This window comes from Oncorhynchus mykiss, chromosome 5 (genome assembly GCF_057628025.1).
Source record: "Oncorhynchus mykiss isolate SJ-2025 chromosome 5, ASM5762802v1, whole genome shotgun sequence".
NCBI classification, from domain to species: domain Eukaryota; kingdom Metazoa; phylum Chordata; class Actinopteri; order Salmoniformes; family Salmonidae; genus Oncorhynchus; species Oncorhynchus mykiss.
Genome location: NC_143026.1, coordinates 51,057,286 through 51,077,792, shown reverse-complemented (window position 1 = coordinate 51,077,792; position 20,507 = coordinate 51,057,286). Strand labels below are relative to the sequence as shown.

General features: G+C 41.6%; 1 long non-coding RNA gene across 8 annotated transcripts in view; it reads left to right on the top strand.

Moving 5' to 3' along the window:
• Window positions 1-6,429: 6,429 nt before the first annotated feature.
• The window catches only part of LOC118964617 (uncharacterized), a 52,824-nt gene continuing 38,746 nt past the window's right edge, over window positions 6,430-20,507 (top strand). For 7 of the 8 annotated variants that reach the window (XR_016496120.1, XR_016496123.1, XR_016496121.1 and 4 more), the window contains exons 1-2: window positions 6,544-6,771; window positions 19,996-20,134. This is a non-coding gene — a long non-coding RNA (uncharacterized LOC118964617). Of the gene's footprint in view, window positions 6,772-19,995; window positions 20,135-20,507 lie in introns of all 8 variants that reach the window. The other variant, XR_005051755.2, reaches the window with a different exon arrangement.

Below are 20,507 nucleotides of genomic sequence, written 5' to 3'. Positions count from 1 at the left end.
AGAGCTTACCGGCAAGAATCCGGTGGAGAAGTGGATTCTAGTCGTGTTAGTGAAGAGTCCAGGAGGCATCAGCTGTGTAGCCGAGTGATCACTGACCAGGCCGGGAGGTGGGTCTGGCTCAAAGCTAGCTTCGGGGCTGGGCCACTCGGTGGCAGCTAGCTAGCTGTGATGATCAGGAGTAATGGTCCAGGGCTTACGGCAGGAATCCGGTGTTGTAGTGGAGAAACAGTCCGATACTGGCAGGCTGGCAAGTATTATCTAGGCTAAAAGCGGCTGGTGTCTGTGCAAAAGGTAAAGGCCGCTAGCAGTGGCTAAAAATGACTAAATAGCTAGTAGCTAATTAGCTGTTTAGCTTCTGATGGCTAGCTTCTGATGGAGGTTCTGGCTATAAGGTCTAAAAATAGCCGATCCGTATCACATTGGGTGAGGCGGGTTGCCGGAAGGTATAATTAATTTAAAAATGGAAAAAGAGATTGAAATAAATTGAAATATATACAAAAAATACAAAATGTACAGAGGGACAAACAACGGTAGCCTGACAAAATGACGACCGGCCCGTAGCACTCACGTCTTTAGCCAGGAAGTGCTTTGAAAGGCTGGTCACATCAGCACCATTATCCCAGGAACCCTAGACCCACACCAATTTGCATACAGCCCCAACAGATCCACAGATGATGCAATCTCTTTTGCACTCCACACAGCCCTTTCCTACCTGGACAAATGGAACAACGACATGAGAATGCTATTCATTGACTACAACTCAGCGGTCAACACCATAGTGCCCTCAAAGCTCATCACTAAGCTAAGGACCCTGGGCCTGAACACCTCCCTCTGCAACTGGATCCTGGACTTCCTGACAGGCCAGCCTGAGGTATAGGTAACAACACATCTGCCATGCTGATCCTCAACGGGATGCGAGCTCAGTGCCCTCTTGTACTCCCTGTTCACCCATGACTGCATGGCCAAGCACGACTCCAGTATCATCATTAAGTTGGCTGACAACACAACAGTGGTAGGCCTGATCACCAACAACGATGAGACAGCCTATAGGGAGGAGGTCAGAGACCTGGCAGTGTGATGCCAGGATGACAACTGCTCCCTCAACGTGATCAAGACAAAGGAGATGATTGTGGACTACTGAAAAAGGCGGGCTGAGCACGCCCCCATTCTCATCCCCAGGGCGTTAGTGGAGCAGGTTGAGAGCTTCAAGTTCCTTGGTGTCCACATCATTAACAAACTATCATGGTCAAAACACACCAAGACAGTCATGAAGAGGGCACAACAACGCCTATTCCCCCTCCGTAGAGATTTGGCATGGGTCCTCAGACTTGGCATGTGTCTTCAGATCCTCAAACATATCTACAGATGCACCATCGAGAGCACTGGTTGCATCACCGCCTGGTATGGCAACTGCTCTGCCTCTGACCGCAAGGCACGACAGAGGGTAGTGTGCACGGCCCAGTACGTCACAAGGGCCAAGCTTCATGCCTTTCAGGACCTCTATACCAGGCGGTGTTAGAGAAAGGCCCAAAAAATTGCCAAAGACTCCAGCCACCCTAGTCGTAGACTGTTCTCTCTGCTACCACATGGCAAGCAGTGCCGGAGCGCCAAGCCTAGGTCCAAAATAGTTCTTAACAGCTTCTACCCCCAAGCCATAACACTCCTGAACAGCTAATTAAATGGCTACCCAGACTATTTGCATTGTCCCCCCCACCCCCATTTTTACGCTGCTGCTACTCTCTGTTTAGTATCCATGCATAGTCGCTTTACCTCTACCTACATGTACATATTACCTCAATTTCCTCGACTAACCTGTGTCCCCGCACATTGACTCTCTACCCGTACCCCCTGTAATATAGCCCCGCTACTGTTATTTTGTTGTTCCTCCTTAATTATTTTTATTTTATTTATTTTTTACTTTGGTTTATTTATTTATTTACTTTAGTTTATTTTAGTAAATACTTTCTTAACACTTTTTTTTGTTAAGGCATTTTACTGTAAGATCTACACCTGTATTAGGCACATGTGACAAATACAATTTGATTTGATTTTATGCAGATGTTGCAAAAGTGCATTTTTCACTGGCTGTCCACTGGTTTCAATAACAGTGATTGATAGGCAACTTAAACTTCTTCAATTCAACCATTATTGGGTTCAAATACACATTTAGATTTGTGAACAGCCTTCCACAACAACCACAATCCGTAAGGCGCAAATAGCTAAATGAGAGAGCAGTAGTATGATTCACATCAATGCACTATGTAGATGTCAATAATAAGTGATATCCGTATCCTTTTAGACTACACCACTTCTGTCATCCTTACCTACAAGCGTTTATTGAAGTGGATGATCTTTGGATTCCATAGACATAGCTTGGACTGTAGACTACGAAAGCCTATTCCTGCTCTTTTCCCGCGATCCATCACACATTTGGTGTCTCTGACTTGTGGTCAGACTCGCTCAGGTCAGACTCGCTGTGGTCAGACTCGCTCAGGTGGAACCACCTTAAACTTCCGCCTTTTTCAATGCTTGAGAAAACCAATAACTGTCAAAGATTTTTTTTCGCGAACATCCTTCCTGAATTTAAAAGTAATCCTTGAAGTAATCATCTACTTTTTCAAAAGTATCTGTAATCTGATTACAATATTTTAGCTGGTATTTTAGCTGGGTTTTTTTTGTAATCCCTTACATGTAATGGATTACATGCCCATGTCGCCAGTTCCTAAATCCGCTACTGATTTACATTAGTCTATAAATAAATCTCTTTGCCAAAATGTGTCATCTCTCCCATGTCTTATTCGACTAGTATTTTTGAAAGTGTAAGGATAATAATTCAGCCATAGTTGTTCTGAAATGTTTATTGCTTGCCAACATTTTACTCCCTTCTCTATGTTTAATATAACACATGTACATGAATTATTCATTTTGGTTGCCCATCCTGACGTGAAGTTTATTCTATAGAAAGAATTTGACTCTGATGTGTGTCACAGAAAGCATTTGACTCTAGCCACAAAATTAAGGAAATTAGAAGGGGGGAGAATTCTGTCAGGGGGGGAATTTTCAGCACAACACCTGTCAATGTTGACTTTTGCCAAGTATTACCAACCAGAATGAATCCTACCTTTGAACCACCCGATCCTCCTGGGGTAGTTGGAAAGGTGGTTGTACATGGCTGGCAAACCTTAAAAAGCGGTTTCATGTTTTCAAGGTTCGACATTACTTATTCGTTTGTTGGTGATGATTGACAAAGTTTTTCACATGCGCCTTATTTGTGATTGGCCAATATCTGCATTTAGTTTGCATATTGCTATTTGACTATTTGACGCGTTGTTAGGTAACGTTAGCGTTATATGATGTAGCTACTTTTTTTTTGCAGCTGTTACACCCCTCACTCTCAACACCTACGTTAGCTACCTAGCTAACATGAAGTTAACGTTACCTGGCTATTGATGGTTGAAGTCCATCTCTTCTGTCCGTGAGCAGCAGTCTGGTACAACCAGAGCTGATAGATTTACAATTTTTGAGAAATTGTGCAGCCATTGTTAACTAGCTAGATAATTTTACCTCAGAAGAACAGTTAGCTAACTTGACCTCAGAAGAACAGAAAGTTGAGTCATCGTTTTTCATCAGTACCTGAGAATTGGGCGGAGTCCAAACGGCCTTTATGCAAATGAGGATAATCAGTGACAAAATCTATGACTCATAGATGGTACAGATGGTGAATCGCTGTGACATATAACACACGAGAGTGTAATAAATGTGTTATAACCACGTAAAAAAATTATGAACGTGTTAAATTATTATGTGACGTACAGTCATATTTAGGTCCTGATTGGTCAACAAGCTTATTTGATGCGTCAAATAGTGTTAATTGTGTATCTTTTTTTTGACAAATAAAGACCCGAACGGTGTTCCATAATTTTTTAACCCTTATGCCAAGAGGTCTGTATCTTTTGACAAGGTTGCTTACGGGCATTACACAATTATTTACAACTATTTATTGTCACATGCTCTTACATTTACAAGGACTTCAGAACTGTCAGCAGACATTCTACATTTTTTAAATAATATATAGTAATAAACAAAAGTTCCAAAAATAACTACCTAAAAATGTATAATTTCCCAGTGTGCCTTGCCTTTTCAAGTGAATTGTAGCATTACCACGCATGACAATAATTGTTAGTGACAGAGACATGATTATTGAAATACAGTATTTCCTTGTAAAAGGTCTGTGGTGGTCCTAAAGTGAGTATATAAAATCCATGTTATGTACAACGTAATGCACTGAATTTGTAATTGTATTTGAATGTGAAATGAAAATAAAAATTATTTAAAAAAAAAAAGCACAAAAAATATATAGACAAATGTGATCATTGAAATGAAACTCTATAACAACACATACACTACAGTTCCAAAGTTTGTGGTGACTTAGAAATGTCCTTGTTTTTGTGAAAGAAAGCACATTTTGGTCCAATAAAATTACATCAAATTGATCAGAAATACAGAGTAGACACTGTTAATGTTGTAAACTATTGTAGCTGGAAACGGCAGATGTTTTTATGGAATATCTACATAGGCGTACAGAGGCCAATTATCAGCAACCATCACTCCTGTGTTCCAATGGCACGCTGTGTTAGCTAATCCAAGTTTATCATTTTAAAAGACTAATTGATCATTTATTAGCCGTTTAAAATGATAAACTTGGATTAGCTAACACAACGTGCCATTGGAACACAGGAGTGATGGTTGTTGATAATGGGCCTATGTAGATACTCCATAAAAAATCTGCTCTTTCCAGCTACAATAGTCATTTACAACATTAACAATGTCTGCACTGTATTTCTGATCAATTTGATGTTATTTTAATGGACAAAAATGTTGCTTTTCTTTCAAAAACAAGGACATTTCGAAGTGACCCCAAACTTTTGAACTGTAGTGTATATCACAAGGCCTTACTCTGATGGCCTTTCTGTAAGTGCCTTTACATAGTTAATTTAACTCCTGAATCAACACTAGAATTGTTATACTGAAAAATCTCTACTAGGTAACACTGGCCAATTTGCTGTGTACATTTGTGTTGCCCTATTTCATCTATCGTGCTTTTGTCTGTCTCTGAGATTACTTGTTTCTCAAAATTAATAGTAGCATAATATTAGACTACTATTTGTCAGTGGCCTAAAACTCATGGTTTACTACCGGCCACAATAGGCCTGCTAGTCACATTATGCTGGCTTGCAAAGTGATGTGTAATTGCTATTGGAATCTAGCTAGACTTAACGGTCCTGAACAGTCATTCTGAAAAGTACTTTTTCTCTCATGGCTAACTACCTTGAAGTTTGAAAAGAGGCTGAGTGGACGAGGAGCTTATATTCATGAGCTCGCCTTGACTGACAGCTCTTTGAAACGCCTATGTCAAGCAACTTGGATGCAGTTAGCAGTAAAATCATCTGAAGGAAATTTGGTGATACATCAAGCAAATTAAACATTGAAATTGTATCAATGATATCATTTGGTATGTCTTTTGTGATGCAGTTCACAGCAGCACTGACATGTGTTGACTTTACAACTGCGCCAGAGTTTAGAACGACCCCCCCCCCCCCAAAAAAAAAAATATATATATATATATATATATATTTTAATGATGGGCATGGTTTGATGGGAATGTTTTACTCTCCACAGAGTAAAACTGACAATCACTCTCACGCTCAACACTGGTTGTTAACACCAACAGTGGGGTTCTTTAACACCATTGAGTGTTAATATCACTCTTAAAGCGCTTACACACGGGCTGCAGTAAACATCAAACAGCAAGAAAATCTGTTTACCGTGTGTAGAGACCAGCGGTCCTGGTTATTGTCAGCTAATTTCATCTTTTGCTGCTTTGGGTGCTGAAGCTGCTCACAGGAGCGAACACCCAAAACTGCGGGGCTTGCAAAACTGTCTGCATTTTGCTGCCTGCCACCCTACTCCCACTGAAGTCTATGAGACCTTTGCAGCTTATCGTGGCCTTTCTGTAGGTGCCTTTACATAGTTAATTTAACTCCTGAATCAACACTAGAATTGTTATACTGAAAAATCTCTACTAGGTAACACTGGCCAATTTGCTGTGTACATTTGTGTTGCCCTATTTCATCTAGAGATTACTTGTTTCTCAAAATTAATAGTAGCATAATATTAGACTACTATTTGTCATTCCATTATTTCAGCAATGTGTTACTTTTCCTCTGCTGGAAATTGTGAACACTGCACACATTAAGTGCTATTCGGGAATCCTTGGGACGTCTCTACCCTAAACCCTGGCCTTAACTCCTACCCTTACACTAAACATAACTCTTACCTTTAAACCATTTAAATGTCAATGGGGGTGTGTATGTATGTCCCAAGGATACCAGATAGCAGATACACACTGCACAATGCACACACATTCTTGCACACAGACCAACTTCGCGCAGGAGGGGCCTCTCAGTTCTCGTGCTAGTCCAATGGAACAAAGACCAGCCTTATCAATTTATGCTTGCCTAGCCAATGGCGCGAGTCCTCGTAGATCACATGTTGGCTTTCTCTCATGCCTTTCCACACGGTGTACAATCGCGGGATTGTGGCATCACTGCAGATCGGAAACCGGCGGGTTAGGACGTCAACAACAGCCAACAAATTATTAGAAATGAAGACCATTTGTGAAATGAAGTTTTTCAGGTTCCTGGCCACATATGTTCTCATGTATTTTCGAACGGACTTTCTCTGACTGTTGACCGCGGAAATCCGTGAACGGTAGGTGCATCATCTTAAAATACTAAAATTAACCGTAAATATTGTTGTTACTTAATTCAGATGGATTTTTTTAATCAGATGCGCATTTATCAATGGCGGCTCTTTTTTTTCTCCACACCTTGCATCACACGTCCTGTATTTGCACGCTGTGAGTTAAAATGCCTTTATCAAATGTTATTATTGAGGCTTGTACTTGTGAGTTTCACGCATATAGGCGTAGGTCTACCTCCTCTTGGATTTGTTATCAACTGTTGGTAAAAAGTAGCCAGTATTCTGTTTTTGATTGGATATAGCCTATGTGATGTGCAGGGCATGACATACAGACTAAATAAAGGCACTGCAAACTCGCTGACCCTAAGTGTGTGCAGACACGGCTGAGTGAGGGCAGTTATAACCCAACAAGAGGGCTGGAGCACTTGAGGTGCAAAGCTCTGCAACATGGATGGGGGGGTTGGATCATCCATCCTCCCATCTCATTTATTTCATTTCCATGCAAAATGTTCTAACACAGTAGACTAATATGTCACGTGTCTCAATTATAAGAAAATAAGACTGAAGTCAGCAATAGACTAGCCTACAAGAAAGTCTCTCACTCCCAAACATGCCTTTGCTTGAGAGGGATCACATTCCAATTAATTTGACAGACACTGTATGAGGTCATGTCATTCTTTTCACCCTATATTGATTACCACAATAATATTTTGCGTCACATTAAAAGGGCTGTTATTCTTGATTTTAAGAGCAATCAGAAAATAACTTGCCCGGCTGATTGACGTTTTGAAAGGCTTCACATGGTTTTAATTAGGACCTATAAAATATTTTTGTCCCATTCTCTGAAAAGGAAAAGAAAGTGGGGTGGGAGCAAAAACAAAAAACAACCCAACACAGAAAGTTAAAAAAATAAAATAATTATTACCCCCATTTTTTCCCTCCCTGTTTGATTCTGGTGGTATGCTCTTTTTTTCTTTGTCTGGCTCCTCTGTTATCTAAACCTCCCCCAACTGGCGCTGGCTGCCGCCCTAGACACCTGAAGGCTAGACATACTGATCAACAGAGTTCCAGTCAGTTTGGAGCATAGCCAGTTGTTTTATTTTATTCTCCCCCCTGCTTCTACCTGCCTGCCTGTCCCTCCTCCATCCACAATCAAGGAGCCAGCATGCTATGTTTGCATGGGGCCAGTTCCACTGCCGCTATGTATAGATATGGAGTCTGGCACACACACACACACACACACACAGGAGGAAGGAAACATGAAAGACAACACTGTTCCTGTTGAGTGTGTGTGTGTGTGTGTGTGTGTGTGTGTGTGTGTGTGTGTGTGTGTGTGTGTGTGTGTGTGTGTGTGTGTGTGTGTGTGTGTGTGTGTGTGTGTGTGTGTGTGTGTTTTCTGCCATGCTATTTTAGCAAGGCTCTGAATTTTTTTTAAATAGCACCTAGTGTTTTTTGTCCAAACAGAGCGAGGGCTTATTCACACACAGTATGGCTCATTTTGAAAGCCAGAAGTTTTTTGTTGACTTGGATTATTAGCCTGTACATTCACTTTTATTCATTCTACAGCACAAAAGTCTGGCATTATTTACCTTTCCGCCTCATGCGGTTGCCTCAGTGAATTGATCATGTTGTTTTAATTGGAACCTGCCCCTGTTTCAGCACTACATTGGTGGTAATGTTCAGGCCTTTGAAGATTTTCTACCCGTTTCGCCACATACTGCTATAGTGAATGTCTATCACCTTGGGCTGAAAGCTAGAGCATGCAGGTTTCTAATGCGAGACATGAACAAAAAGCTGACTTACCTAGGTCTCATTAGGACTAGTGATTTAATGAAAACGCTTCAATAATAAAGATTGTCTTTGGGTGAAAGCAGCTTTTGTGGAGCTAGCCTCAAATACAGAATTTTCTTACAAATTCAATTCATCCTGGTTTAATCTGATAATAACAAGCCTTCATCTATAATATAAAATATTTTTTTCCCTCATGGTCAAGTCTTTCTTCTTGGGTTGCCTCAGAATGCCTTTATTGAGCTGTTTGCAGATTGTACCTCACATACCTCATTTTATAAGGACCAATCTTATGATTTTTTTTAGTTAACTAGGCAAGGCAGTTAAGAACAAATTCTTATTTACAATGACGGCCTACGCCGGCCAAACACTTACACGGACGACACTGGGCCAATTGTACGCCGTCCCATGGGACTCCCAATCACAGTCGGTTGTGATACAGCCTGGAGTCAAACCAGGGTCTCTAGTGACACCTCGAGCACCGAGATGCAGTGCCTTAGACTGCTGCGCCACTCGGAAGCCCCTTACATTGATCAAATAGACACTTTATATGATTTATTCATAATACAACCAAGTTCCATATTCAAACATTCAGCTGATATATAAGAGTATGTATAATTTATATGTGAATTATGTTGATATGTGTTCATCAAATTGTCAAAGTAATGAACATGTCTGATGCATGTAAAATGTGAAGGCAGCTCTAGATGAAAACCACTTGTTAGTTTTTTCAGAGCCTACTTTGAGTATCAAGACATTTAAGGACACACCTAGATCTCTCCTTGAATGATTCCCAAATGACACCCTAGCCCCCATATAGTACACTTCTTTTGACTAGATTCCTATGGGCCCTGGTCAAAAGCAGTGCACTATATAGGGAATAGGGTGCCATTTGAGATGTAATGATCCTTTGAAGGGGGCCATAAAATACTGAATGGAAGCCACAAGCTGGTTTTCCCTCCTGCACTTTGAAGCATTCTACCTGGAGATGAATAGGAGGCCCTCTAGAACGAAGGAGAGAGAAAAGTGTTTATTGAAGGCTTAAGAGGGGGGATGCTACATGGCTTATAGTCATATTATACTCAAAGACTAGATAGTTTTGGTGCAACCAGTAGGCAATGTACCATGTGTGGTAGGTAAGCCATTGAGCTATCGTTCTGTTTGCGCTCACTGTTGAGGAAAAAACATTGACTTGCTATATTAGATGTTCAGTTTATTTGAATTACCTCGGTTGAATTTAGCAAAATGGCAATGAGTAGTGATTTTTTTGTTTCTTATACAAATGTATGTTGCACTGGATTTTTTTTGCCTCATTTATTCATTTAGCATTCGTCTTAACACAAAATTGCATTAGGGGTAAGTCGTAAAATCTTACATTAATATTTTTTCCTATAGTTATTTGGGAATTATATTAAACGTGTTTTAAGTCTATCAATAGTTCATAAATCTGTACTGAAATAAATTATCTTAATTGCAAGATAATATAAAACGCATGCCGCATAATGTCATTGGACAATCACAGAGCAACAGTTTAGGATTTTTGTAGCAAGATGTATGTGGACTGAAGTCACGGTCAGGAATGTAAATGTAGGATTCATTCAGTTACCAATGTGTTATTTCCTGGGAAAACTCTGTGGCCATGAAGAGGTTAATTGTTTTAGAATTTCCATCCGAGGGGAGAAAATGGGCAAAGGGGAGGATAATTGAGCTGCCGGTTGTTGAGTGTGTTATGGATTACTGCGCTTCTCCAAAGGAGAAAAGAAGAAGGAGGAGAGGGGGATCAAGAGAGAAAAAAATGCCCATGTTGTGCAATGCCGCCGCAGGGGTTTTCTGGCCTTCTCAGGAGAGTGAGCAAGTCCTTTCTAGCCCCCTGACCTCTTGCATGCTCCTCCCTGCTCCAGGTGCAAGCCCTCTCCGCCGGAGCTCACACACACCATTTATTCTTCACACACACTGGAGAACCTGGGGGAAACGCTGTGTGAGAACACGGATCCTTTTCACATTGCTTTTCTCCCCTTTGTGCCATTGTTTTGTCTCAGGGTAAAGATTCAAAGCAGAGAGGGGGAAGCAAAACTCAGATGGTATGACATGGTGTAATAATCACGAGCATAAAATCAAAGGCTTGTCATGTATACTGTTTGATAACGCCAGAGCAAATCAGCCCTGGGCCATAGTGAAGGCATCCTGATGCTATTAATGTGCTTTACCATAGAACACTAAAGCCCTGATGGACTGAACCATCTACAGTGCACCGCCAAGTGGTTGTGCTGTAAGGTTAATGATGCAATTTACATACATCTGGATGGAGCAGCTAGACAGATCCTCTGCACTATTTCATCGAATTTCTGGAGTTGACATGGAAGGAGTTGATCATGTAGATCAATCAGACTTTTGGCTTCGTTAAGGTGAAATGTTTCGATATATAAACTTTTGAAATCAACCGTCTTGCAGTTGTCGTTCGCTAGCGGTCACAGAAATATGCAGAGGTGTAGATCTACCATAGGTCATTTTGAACCATCAAACCCACCGTTGCTGGGATTTAAATTGCCAGTCAATGGCATGTGCCATTGTTCTTTGTGAAGGCACCACTTAAGTGTGGATTACGCCAAGACCTTTCCAAAAGGAGGGGTCTACTTACCCTTGGGCTATCTGAAACTCAACAGAACCAATGCATCAAAGAAATTCACCACAGAGAGAGAAAAATAATTAGTGTCCAGTCCACTTATGTGTCGCCCCTCATCTTGGAGCTCATGTTACAAATAGATAATTCCCAGTGTTCCTAGTGCGAGGATAGACAAAGTGATGCCTGCCGGCGATCAATAAAGGGAGCGCAGAGCAGAGGGATGTGCTTTAAGAATCAAAGATGGTGGGTTATTGGCATGGCCAGTATTGTTCCCCGTCTGCTGGAATCAGATAACGCAGCCGGGGCCTTGCAGAAAGGTCCTCCGTGGCCTCGGGCAGCACTATCAGACGGATATCCTTCCGACCGGCAGTATTAGAAGATTGGATCTGCGAGATGGGCAACCCAAAACGTGTTGGGGTCGGGGGCCCCACTGTCCTCTGTTTTAGACGTGGCAGACCTGAAAGAGTCTTGGAACAGGCGGATGGATGGAGGGGTAGATGGAAGGATCAATGAAGGTGGGGTAATCAATGGTGATAGGCCTACAGAAAAAAGCCCCACTGTGTGCATCGAGAGGATGCATGGGGTTCGATATCCCACCCTCCCTTTCCCTGTGTCCTCTGGGGAAATGAGGGCCCTGTTCCCTCGCTCTCCTCTTTTACGTGCTAAAAAGAATCACCCTGTTTTGAACTTGACAACGTTTCAGTTGGCGTGAGTGTTTGTCTCAGATTAGCTCCCTGTGCTGTGAGGAGGGGGGGGGGGGGGGGGGGGTGGTGGTAAGAAAATGCAACAATGCCACCACGATCTGAGATGAAAGAAAATGATTTGCACAATTTTATATGAAAGTGGTATTTGTCCTGTTGGGAGGCTCTATCAAAGCACAACAGCTACCAAGGTACATGATTTAAATGCTGGTTAATTCTTAACTGAACGCTTTCCAGGTAAATGCTGATCATGGCCGCTCGACTTCCTCTCTTTTCAAACAATTCTAATTTCTACAGACGTCTCCGGTCTATAACCCCTACTGCTAAAGTTACCTTTCTCCAAATGCAGCGTGTATCACCTTAAGTGGCAAAGATTAAAGTTGTGTGGCTGTTACTGTAGTTGAGTGTTGTTCAAATTCAACCTTAAAAGACCATCATGGATTTGTTCTTCGTTTGGCCTCTCAGACACAGTCATTGACAGATGACTTGACCTCCTGCAGCGAAAAGAGAGATGATTTTTTTTGTCACATTGTGTCACATTTCCTGTAGTGCTGGGCGATACCGACACGAGGCCGATGTTCAACTTTTCACGCCTTGTCAAAAGAGATATAGCAGAGTTTGTGAAGGAAAACACTGCCACACTACAGAATAAAGGAAAGGTGGAGAAGAGGAAGTTGGGAAAAGTATGGATTGGTGAAGACATGAGAAAATTCAAAAAAGAGGTGTCCAGGTGACCCCCTGATTTACAGCCCAAAATGGGTAATACATTCTACAACACACCCATGGGGGAAGACATTCCACAGTGTACCGCCTAGACATCATTTTATCACCTGAAATCTAATACTTTTCACGTCACGCCTCCCTTCCTCAAACCCTCACTGTTTGCATGTGATACAGTTGCAATGTAATAAAACAGTTGCGTCTTCTATCAAGCATTGAGAAGAGCCATTACGTGTAATGAAGTCGGGATTCTCAGTGGGACTTCGCCAGACTCGTGATTAGAAACGTTTGTCTCGGCATCTCGCCTTAGTTGTCTAACTCTCTTAATTGCAAATCGTATAATGGGATGATGCAGCCGTTTCGGCCATTCCACGCTGCTTTATGGTACTTGGCGACGCAGTATAACGTAACGTGCCCGTCTATTACGGTGAAGAGATCAGCACGGCCTCTTGTGTGAGTACGGCTGCTTGTTCAATTTAGAGTAGAGGACGGACAATTAAACTACAGCTCCCAGGAGGCCGTTCATTTGGTTAGTGGCCCCCTCTTAAATGCCCCTGGATGTGTCGAGTTGGCTAGGGAGGGAGGGATCTCTGAAGGGTTGTGTGGGCTGCTTTGGGAGTGTTGAGAGGGGGGAACGGGGCGCGTGGGGGGGACTCCCTCGGTGCTTGTCCCTGTCACCTCTCTAATGCGTTCTGAATAAGTCCCCTTCCAAATACATTTGTTCTCGGAGATTACATCTGGCCGTGTTTAAGCTGCGTTTGTCATCTGCCCCCCCCGGAAACCCATGCCGCCTCCTTTGTCTTTGTCTAGGCCGTATTGGTTTGTAGCATGTCAGCACAATGTGCCCATGCAATCAGGGCATCTCGGGCTAGGGAATTTACATATCTATTAACTTTTTGAGATTTGAGGGGTATACTACAAGTTGAAGCTAGATCTTTTCAGGATTTTCTAAAGCTAGCCAGCTTCAGTTAACTTCACATTCCAGCTCAGGCTTCATCCGTACTATGACAGTGGATATTGCTGGTCTGCCTGCCGCTAACTCTAGCAGGCTTGTAACTGCGCGTGCATGTCGCTTGTGGCTAGTCGAACACCAAACTCTTCATTGAGACAATGTTAAAACATCAATCAATGGGCGAGTCAGTGCCACATTTTCATTTGTGCCGAAATCAAAATGAAAGAAAAGAAAATGGGAAATTCAGCAGGCTATGGTGTGAAATAGGCTTGTTGATGTGCCGTCTTTTATTTTATTACATTTCGTTAATATGCCATCTTTGGTGTGCTTATCAATGCACAAACACATTTTTTCCCCACTTCTATCGATAAAATAATTGTATTAAGTCATGCAAGTTTTACTGTGCATGAAGTTTCAAATGCAATCTGTTATTGCTAAATGTGGAATGTGATCGGTATTTTAGCATTTTATATATATATATATATATATATATATATATATATAACATTAATGAATAAAATATTTAATCAGTCCTCTTCCTCAAATTAAGAGGATGATGATGCAATCTTTGCAGGAGGCAGGGAATCTGATTTCATTCATTGGTCCTCAACTCGGCGGCTCAGACACTTCATTCAGGATAAATGGTGTTAACGTTGCATTAGCCTGCGTGGGAGCAGGTTAGTTCTGAAGGATTCATTTCCATAAAAATGTACCTGGCTCAAAGGTGAGCCACTTTCGAGTTAAATTGGCCAAAGTTACCTAACTAAATCCTTAAACCCTGTACGTGGTATAGGGCTCTGGTGTTGCAAACACTATAGAAAGTCTGTTGGGTTGTTTATTCTCACCTCTGAACATTTACTGGCAACATCGATTGTAAATATGATGGTGATGATTGGCTCATTCACTGGACATACAGTCATGTTAAGTCATGTTTAGTAGAAGAATAGGGACCCTCAAGTTTAAAAGAAAGATACATTCCATTGCATGACATTACGAACAAAAATAACATTAAACACATTGATCAATGTTACCAACTAAATTATAAACGTTTTAAACATGCACATAGAAATGAGCAGTCCCCAACTTGGATGTATAAGAGTTCTAAAAGGTGACTACTGAAGAATTGGCCTCTGTGCTGTTGCATTGATTCATGTGGAAGTTGGAATACCAGGACATTACATATATTCTGTTTGAAATTACAATAAAATCAAATTCAAGCTGTGGTAGTGAGATCAGTTGTAGAAGATAAGGGAGCGCACTGTTCCTGCTGCTGAGAAAATCCTTTAAAAAAAACATTAACTGGAAATGAAATTATGAGACCGGCATTATGAGACAGCAATTTTTTTAAACAACACACTGTAGTCTACCTACTGGAATGAATGGTACTGCACATCTCAACCAAATGCTAATAAAACTATTTCTACAAGAAAAAGTATAATGTTATAAATAACTTGTGCCTAGAATATATATTACTCAAGTTTTCAGATAGTTTTTAAGTCATTTTAAAGATAAACACGAGTAATGTTTTCAAGTTCACATTTCACAATATAATGCTTGGTTATGCCAAGCTCCCTAAGGGGATTACCTTCTGCATACACAGATGAGCAAATATGACAGTCAGATGAGTAATTGTTTTGATGAATCACTTCCGGATGCTTCTTTGTTCTCGGAACAACGTGGCAGTTGAGTCAGGAGAACCCAATACTCCTCCCCCTTCACTCAATGACTCCCTGTTCTGAGATTGACAGTTTGAGGAATCTCAGGCTTTTATGGGGGACGCCTCCGAATCCCCTGTGTACACATTGGCTCGGGTCCTGATCAGTAGTCTCTGTCAGAGATGTGGTGTGAGCCTGTAAAGAGTAACATGTTACCAACTGAGCAGTCTCAATTTGCTCTCTACCCCTTCCCTGCCCCAGTGGCGATTTTAGCATGTAAAACTTGCACTATAATGGTGACAAACAGTGCCCACAAACTGTTAGGGTCCACATAAAGCTGCCCCAACAGCAGTCTCAACACCTTACCACTGCCACACCTGGCTATCAGCGGAGCCATGTCTGACAGCGAAACAGTTAATTCAGCCTCATTTACTGCCTTTTTAAAAAAACATAGCTGATATGTCTAACTTGTTTAAACAACTGTGGTTTCTACTGAGATGTACGAACTAAGGCATAAGGGAAAGATGAGCAGGTAAGGGGCAATACGTAATTTCGATTAAGACATTAATGAGCGAGCTAGGACAGACGTTGTCAATATAATGATTTGTTCTGCACTTTTGAAATTCAGAACATGAGCCGTTCTTACAGAATTCTCCCTGTACACCAAGTCAGAACCGTAGGATAAATGATGAGGCCATATAAGCAGACAATGAAAGCTCTTACAATATGTGATGACTACATTTCTCTAAAACAGGCTATAGGCCACATGTGCACCACCAAGTCAGAACAGTAGGGAAAGAGGGGGAAAGGGACCAAATTATTTGTGTGAGGCACATGGGTTGCTATCAGCTTACTTCACAACATACACTTAGTATTACTTTCTTAGCTGCAGTATACATATCTCCCTGGCATATTGCAGCAGCATACAGTACATTTTTGGACTCACCTTGTTCGTGCTGTTCTCACTTCCTTCCAAACCACTCATTGTTGGCTTTGTGATTTCCAACTTGTTATGTAATTTTTATGGCTGATGAGCAGTTGTTTCAGAGTCCCGCAATAAGAGCTAAGACGCTAATGTTCTCTAGATGTCACTCAGTAGACTGATAGCATGATCTATTCAATTACGGCATAATTCTACTGTTTGTATTCATTAGCATCACTGTCAATTACATTCTTTAATTTTGAAGGCTAACTGCAAAGTCCAATATTGTGGCTAATCCTTATTGTGGCTAGTTTCATATATTCATATTAGTTTCACACATTCACGAAGGCCACCATTAATCAAATAAGAATTGCCTAATAAATTAGGGTTATTTTAGATGATGGCACCAAGCTATATAGTTAGCTAGCCAACTATAGCTACTGGAACAGATTTTCTTTTTGCTATGTTTTTTGGCTTTATTTATGACCAGCACTGTAGGTGCGTGAAACAACTTTACCAGCATCATAGCATACATATCATAGATGAATTGTTCTGACAAATGAAATACGAGTGATAGTGTAATAACTACATAAAAAAATTATGATTGCGTTAAATTATTATGTGACGTGCAGTCATATTAAGATCCTGATTGGTCAACAAGCTTATTTGACACGCAAAGACCCAAATGGCGTTCCATAGAAATCCTAGTCTAGAATGAAATGACTGAACAACGAAACAGCACAGCAAGTAAGTGAAAGGAATATGTTTTGATTATGTTTTAATGGTAACGGTGACATACGTAAATGCCAAACGAAGTAACTTTTTGGTCAGTGTGTGTGTGTGTGTGTGTGTGTGTGTGTGTGTGTGTGTGTGTGTGTGTAACCTTTATTTAACTAGGCAAGTCAGTTATGAACAAAATCTTATTTACAATGACTGCTTACCCCGGCCAATCCCGGACAACGCTGGGCCAATTGTGCGCCGCCCTATGGGACTCCCAATCACGACTGTAGTGATGCCTCTTGCACTGAGATGCAGTGCCTTAGACCGCTGCGTCCATGTGTGTGTGTTAACTATTTAGCTGTACTAGAATGATTAATAGGACGCTAAAATGTTTAATATTGGTTATCGGTATCATTTTATTTGGCAAGGAAAATATTGGATATCGGTATCGGCCAAAATGTCATATCGGTGCATCACTAGTATTCAGTAATGTGTTGTATTGGATTTGTCACAAACATAACACTTTCTGTTTAGTTCAAAAAGTGTGTTGCCTTGACACAATTCTTTGCAGTATTACTTCAGTGCCTTTTTGCGAACAGGATGGATGTTTTGAAATATTTTTATTCTGTATAGGCTCTATTATTTTCACTCTGTCAATTAGGTTCGTATTGTGGATTAACTACAATGTTGTAGTTATTACTATGTTTCTCTTATTACTGTATATCCATTCAACTCTAACTGTTTTAATGTTGGCCTCATTGTGTAATCCCTGAGCGGTTTCCTTCCTCTCCGGCAACTGAGTTAGGAAGGACCTCGGTATCTTTGTAGTGACTCGGTGTATTGATACACCATCCAAAGTGTAATTAATAAATTCACCATGCTCAAAGGGATATTCAATGTCTGATAAACAAATGTTTTTCCCATCTAGGTGCACTTTGCGAAGCGTTGGAAAACCTCCCTGGTCTTTGTGGTTGAATCTGTGTTTGAAATTCAACGCTCAACTGAGGAACCTTACAAATAATTGTATGTGTGGGGAACAACACAAAATTATATTAAACACTGTTATTGCACACAGAGTGAGCCCGTGCAACTTATCCATGCAACTTATTTTTACTCCTGATCTTATTTAGGCTTGCCATAACAAAGGGATTGAATACTTATTGACTCAAGACATTACAGCTTTTATTTTTTATTAATTTATAAAAAATTCAAAAAACATAATTCGACTTTGACATTATGGTGTATTGTGTGTAGGCTAGTGACACATCTAAATGTTATCCATTTCAAATTCAGGTTTTAACACAACAAAATGTGGAAAAAGTCAAGGGGTATACAAATGCGTGTGCGCACACTCGCATGTGTACACTCCATCTCACACACACACATAGTCAGTCTCGCACGCTCATATCCTCCAAGTGAATTAGAAAGGTGCTTTGGCTGTTACACAGGGCTTAAGCCTGTGAAAGCGTTTTTCTAAACATAATGTTTGTAGATTAGCTGAGGTTAATGATCCGATTGCTTGGTTGGCGGCTGCCTGGGAGGCTAGGCGGCTCTTTAATGTGAGGTGGGGGAAAACAAGTTGTGCTTCGCTGTCCCGTCTCCCTTATTGCCACCAGACACATACAGTACTGCAGGCAATATATAGCATAGAAATAGAATAACAAAACCTTGACTTGAATGGAAATATCCGTTCTAGAAATTCTATTTCTATGGTGGCAACACTATTTACGCTATGCAGGCACCATACGGCATAGACATTGTATTACAGAATGTCAACTTGAATGGGAATGACTTCCAGTAATTCTATTTTTTTTTTATTTATACTATCTAGGAATCGGTTTCCTAACCCTTTTAAGAGTTGCTAAGAAAATGAACAGTCTAAAATTGTCGACAGACCTCAATGGGCAGACTATTTTCTTTGCGTAAAGGAGAAATTACAAGACGGCACGGAATATCACGCCACATTATTTCTGTGAAAATAAAACATTTTAAGGTAAACGCCTAAACTAGAAACTTTTGTTGTTTTTCTTTTTTAGCCACAGAGCCTCTAAGTCTACTTGTGGAGTTGCTGTTTATTGTTCTCCCGCTCTCTCCTCATTGTTTAGTTGGAGTTTCTTTATGTTCTTCTATAAAGTCTTTTGAAGAAATAGGGCCCATCTATGGGGTTTAGGTGGCTCGTGATCCTCAGTGGTTAGTTCATCGAGGTCGGACGCCCTACCGCTGCCCCCCTCTCTCAAGATAAGTGGAGGAATGGGGGAGAGCGAGACTGAAAAATTGTGAGACCCCTCCTCTGCCTCCCTGGTTCCCCCTCCCTGTGCCTGTCGAGGCATGCCTCCCCTCGCAACTGACGTGAACACAGACCGAGGGCAAGAGGAGAGGTGGGTCGAACAAAGAGGCACTGTCACTGTCTCACTGGGGTTTTTGGGGAGTGTTGGCTGGACTGGTGGGGAGGGGGGGTAGAATAGATATTAAAATATGGAGAAGGGGACTATTGAGAGAGATAAAGACTACAAGCAGTGAGCGTTTCTCTCACACACACAAAACAGTAGGGCTCTCTTGCCCGTGTCTCCCGAAGTGAGGCGCGAGGAGTGGAAGGTCCGCTCTGTTTACTCTTCGTTGTGCAGTATTTGCTTAACCCTCTTCCCTTTATCTGTGCAGCTGTACGTTTGAAAAAAGGCTGGGGAGGGGATCTAGCTGGCTGAATGGGAGCACAGCTGTTAGTGATTTCTTGAGTACAATTATAACAGCCGTGGATTCCTCTCTAGCTGAACCCCCCCTCTCTTCACACAAGTTATCCTGAGGTATGCGTTGCCGTTTGGCCCAAGCTCAGTTAAGTATTCTGGCTTTTAGACACCACCTTGCCTCTGGAGTAGAAATAGGTGCCATTGAAAATATGCTCTCATCCACCGTGGTATTCTTTTACAGGACTTCCTATTACTGTATATCTACATTTTGAAAGATAACCAAATCGCTGATGTTATGAGTGGAGCCAGCAACCTTGCTCTCTCTCTCTCTCTCTCTCTCTCTCTCTCTCTCTCGACTAATTTAGTTTTTAATGGAATGTTCCCTGCCCTCCGCTTTTCCTTGTGAAGACGACTCCATATACTGGAACAGTTTCTTTATCGTTTTGCCTCTGTTCTTTTACATTTCAGAGGTTATCAGAGAGCTGCGATAAGAGAGGAAAACGGAGAGGAAGAGAAGCAGCCCGACGCGTGTGAAGGAATGGAGTAAACCCCGGAGCAGAACCAGAGGAAGGAGGGATGACTGCCGTGAGATGAAAGAGGGATAGAGGTAAGAGCCCTGAGGTCAAACGGCGCCTCGTGTTAGAGGGCTGGGGGAGGGTGAGGTGTCCTCATTTAACTCCCACCTGGATGCCTGAGTCACCTGCACACTGTGTGTGTGTGTCCTCCTGAGCCCTCTTGTAGTGGAGTGGGTCGAGAGCTTCAAGTTCCTTGGTGTCCACATCACTAAGGAATTAACATGGTCCACACACACCATCACTGTCGTGACGAAGGCACGATAATGCCTATATTCCCCCTCAGGAGGCTGATAAGTTTTGGAATGGGCCCTCAGATCCTCAAAGTTCTACAGCTGTAGCATTGAGAGCATCTTGACCGGCTGCATCACCACTTGGTATGACAACTTCTTCCACATCCAACTGCAA